Consider the following 4,919-nt stretch of genomic DNA (forward strand, 5'->3'; position numbering starts at 1 on the left):
AGATTGAACCCCCGTTAAAAAACTCCCACCCCCCCCCCCCCCGACACAATACAGTCCTACCAACCCCCCATTTGTATTGTGTGGGGGGTTTACTAGTAATAAAATATTTCGATAGTAATAAAATATTTATCTGCTGATGAATAAAACACGTATAGGTTTCCATTATATACCTATAGCCTATAGCAATAGCCTTTAGGTTCATACGTTCTTTTACGTTCAGTAATCTAGATCCCCTTTCCCTCCTGACCATCAGAATCGTAGACATTTGGCAACGTAACATTACCTAAGTCATTTGGCAACGCAGCATTCTTTCTGTTAAAAAGCCTTGCTCACGATTGTGTGGTTTGTGATTGAAAAATGGTCATCGGCTGACCTTTGTTGACATTTTGTTTATTAATAAATCATTTCACAATTTTGTCTAGGACGATTGTGATGATTAGGAGGGAAAGGGCTAGGCCAGTCATACCTATAATCATCGCAACCTGCGCTGGGGCACGTTAAGCTTTTCAGAGGGCCCCTTTGTATCTTCTCACGATTGTGTGGTTTGTGATTGAAAAATGGTCATCGGCTGACCTTTGTTTACATTTTGTTTTTTAATAAATCATTTCACAATTTTGTCTAGGACGATTGTGATGATCAGGAGGGAAAGGGCTAGGCCAGTCATACCTATAATCATCGCAACCTGCGCTGGGGCACGTTAAGCTTTTCAGAGGGCCCCTTTGTATCATCTAAGGGTCGAATTTTAAAACCGGATTACCTTTTAGGCCGTGGTTATGAACAGGGCCATCGTAGGACATCGTCGGACTTTTTGCGTGTAAAGTTGGCGGGAAATTCGAATTTTTTTCTTCTTTTTTCTCCTTCTCCTCTTCCTCCTCCTTTTTCACCATCTCCTTCATTTCGTTCTTCCACTGTATTGAAAAACTACAAAAGAAAAATACAAAGAACATCATTCCATCTCCCAAAGAAAAGATTCCCTCTCTTTAACAACGAGATCATAAAAAGAGAGGTAAAAAGAAAGTGGGAAAAAACGAGATAGAAAAAGGATAAAAGGGGATGAAAAGGGATGTTGTGATAATATAAATACCCTTAACAATACCAGGCACTTCATTTATTTCTTCGTTAAAGTGGTGTGGAAATGGAAAAGTGTGGAAAGAAAGCCTTTATCTGACTGGCTTTGTAGGGATAGCAGGGAAGAAAATACAGGAGGAGAAAAGTAGAAGACGACGAAGAGGAAAATGAAGAAGAAGGAGGAGAAGAAAAGTAGAATAGGTCGTCACTGGCTTTTTCTTCCTCTTCTTCTTCTTCTTCTTCTTCTTCTTCTTCTCCTTCTCCTTCTCCTTCTTCTACTTTGTCGTTTTTTTCTCCTCCTCCTCCTTCTTCTTCGTCTTCTTCTTCTTCTTTTTGGTCTTCTTCTTCTGCTTCTCCTCCTTCTTCTTATTATTATTCTTCTTCTACTTTGTCGTCTTTTTCTCCTCCTCCTTCTTCTACTTTGTCGTCTTTTTCTCCTCCTCCTTCTTCTTCTTTCTTCGTCTTCTCCTTCTTTTTCTTCCTTTTTCTTGAGGTTCGATAGAAGAACTGTAACAACAGAAGCCTTATCGTCTCTTGAAAATTGCAAAGTGTATTAGAGTATGCCGAGCCATGCCTCTGCAATTCTGCATATATCAGAAAAATCCAAGTGTAGCCACAGCACCTTTGGAATCGAGAAAGAAGAGTTTGCAGAGCATCAGTTGGGCCATCGGTGGCCCAACTAGAAAAGAAAAAAATGGCAAAGGAAAATTTCTTGAAATAGGAAGTTCAAAATGGTGCGCCATCGGAATCGGTTCCGTTTCGGAAAATTTCTTAAGAAATAGGAAGTTCAAAATGGTGCGCCATCGAAATCGGTTCCGTTTCCGAAAAAATTTCCCCGAAATACACCTCAACTATGCCATTGTAACTGGTTCTAAATGACAGTAACAAATAAGAGAGAGAGAGAGACTCACAGCTCATCTACACACGGAGCTGATGAAAAGAAACTTACTAGTACACGTCCTATTTTGAACTCCCTCGCATTAGTAACCAGTAAGTAACTCGAGTTATGTTCATACTTTTTTTCCTTTAAAGCGCTTTAACTCTACGGGCAGTTAGTAGGTCGTTCGCGCAATATGTTCATACTTTGATCACTACAGTATACTTATTTCTCCTCCGTTCTCTCACTCCCTTTCTCCCTTTTCCATCCTTCAGACGAATGCAATTTTCTCTCTCTCCCTCTCTCTCTCTCTCATCTTTCTCTCTCTCTCTTTGTCTCTCTCTTTCTCAATCTGTTTCATGTGCTATATTTAATCAATGCAAACGACAATGTAAAAGGCTTTTCAATTTTCATCAAACAAAAGGCCCCCCTCCCCAATGACAAACAAAAGGGGGGGCCCCCCGATTCCCTGACCAATGATTCGGTAAACATCACACGAGAACAAAGACAGACCCCACCCCAGGGGGTGCCCCCTCAGGGGTGTAAATATAGGGGGGTTTAGGGGCCCTATCCCGGGAGATGAAAAATGTCGGTACAGTAGAACCTCGATTTATTTCAACTTCCATTATTTCAACTCCAAAATCCATTGTTTTTTTCTATCTTTCAAAGGATATCCTATCTTATCAGAGGAAAAGATCATAGAATGTGATCATTTCAACCTCGATCATTTCAACTACCCCTCCTCCCAATTAGTTGAAATAATCGAGGTTCTACTGTATTTGGACCTTGGGACTCCTCAAGTGCTATGCGTAACCGAGGACTGAAATTTGTTTGGAGACACTTCAGATCAATCTCTTAGCGTAAATTTACCACGACTCACGCTCAGACTCTCTGAAAGACTGCGGTCTCACAGATCTATTATCATGTTAAGGCGGTCACAGATCTAGATTTGTCAGACGGTCTGAGAGGGACAGGTCGTCTGCCTGCTCATGGGAGCCCAAAGATCGAAAGAGCTGTTTAGGGATCTTCCAAAACAAGGATCTTCTGTGTGCCAATTCTTAAACAATTACCTATTGAGGATAAAAATTTCATACCTCGCCTGGAAGTAAACCCACAACACCTAGTTTGAATCACCAAGAAAAAATAATAATAATAATAATAATAATAATAATAATAATAATAATAATAATAATAATAAATGGTGGAAAATTTAGACGAATCAAATTAATAATAATAATAATAATAATAATAATAATAATAATAATAATAATAATAATAATAATAATAATAATAATAATAATAATAATAATAATAATAATAATAATAATAATAATAATAATAATAATAATAATAATAATAATAATAATAATAATAATAATAATAATAATAATAATAATAATAATAATAATAATAATAATAATAATAATAATAATAATAATAATAATAATAATAATAATAATAATAATAATAATAATAATAATAATAATAATAATAATAATAATAATAATAATAATAATAATAATAATAAATGGTGGAAAATTTAGACGAATCAAATCAAGATGTGAACAAAGCCACAACTCCTTAAGAGCTTCAGAGGACAGATTTTCCAGCCAAAACGTCCCAACCACAATCCCTGATGGAGACACACGTCTGCAAAGACAGGGTGGGGAGACCAGAATCCCTATCAGATCCCTCAGCTTTTTGTCAAAAGGGGAAAAAAAGGCCTCCACATCAGAGATAAAAAATTGTCCTACGGCTAACATACAACATAGCTAGGGGTTCCCAAACTTTCGAGTACTGCGTACCACCTGGCACCTCAAGGTTCTTTTGGCGTACCATCAAACATCAATTTTGTGTGGTTTGAGGGTTGGGGGTAAAAGCAAGAAATTATAGCGCCGCAGCCGAAATTTTTTGTGTAAATCGTAGTAAGATGTCATAATTTCTTGGTGCACTTGTAGTTTTTTTCTTTGCCAACCAGGGTTGCCAGATTTATTTTTCCCATTTACGAGACGAATCATACAAATGAGTTTTTATAATCTCCTCGCGTACCACCAGAAATTCTTCCGCGTACCACTAGTGGTATGCTTACCACAAATTGGGAACCTCTGCAGCATACAATGTGTTAGACACATACAACATACAATGTACAGGATACAATGTATTAGAAAAGCGTACAAAGGACTTTATCTTCTTTTTTTTCTATATGGTCAAACGAGCTTTTCAACTCAACAACTCGTGTCTCTTGTGTGTGGAGGATGTCTTTGAAATAGCTGCATGAATGTGATTTTGTTGTTGTTGTTGTTGTTGTTGTTGTTGTTGTTGTTATTGTTGTCATCGGTGTTGTTGTTAATTTTGAGCGAACGAAGTGAAGGTCTTCGTTTTCACTCGACCGTTTTACATTTGGTTTTGATGTTTGTTTGAATGTTTGTTCCGCTATAACTCGCGATTGCCTGCTCCGATTTTGATGAAATTTAGTTTTAAATATTCATTTTATTTTTCGTTTCAGATAGTTTTAAATATGTCTCTTGTTTCTGGTTTCAGATAGTAATGGAGGAGACTTCGCTAGAAGATGTCGTATCGGGAGACAGATCATCGGACGACGTCGTGTTGTTGTTAATTTTGAGCGAACGAAGTGAAGGTCTACGTTTTCACTCGACCGTTTTGCATTTGGTTTTGATGTTTGTTCCGCTATAACTCGCGATTCCCTGGTCCGATTTTGATGAAATTAGGTACATGTTCACGTTGCACCAAAGCACGTCGCAAGTTGAAATTTGGGATCCCAAAATTGAGCGGGGTCAACTTTTGATCTGAACGTTTCAGAGTGCAAATAGGTGACTCACCATCTTGTAAACTCTTGTATTATTTCTACAAAAATAATTTTGTCAAAAAACCCCGATAACGGTAGTTTTAAATATTTATTTTATTTTTCGTTTCAGATAGTTTTAAATAGGTATGTCTCTTGTTTCTGGTTTCA

This window comes from Diaphorina citri, unplaced genomic scaffold (assembly GCF_000475195.1).
Source record: "Diaphorina citri unplaced genomic scaffold, Diaci psyllid genome assembly version 1.1 scaffold1596, whole genome shotgun sequence".
NCBI lineage: Eukaryota > Metazoa > Arthropoda > Insecta > Hemiptera > Psyllidae > Diaphorina > Diaphorina citri.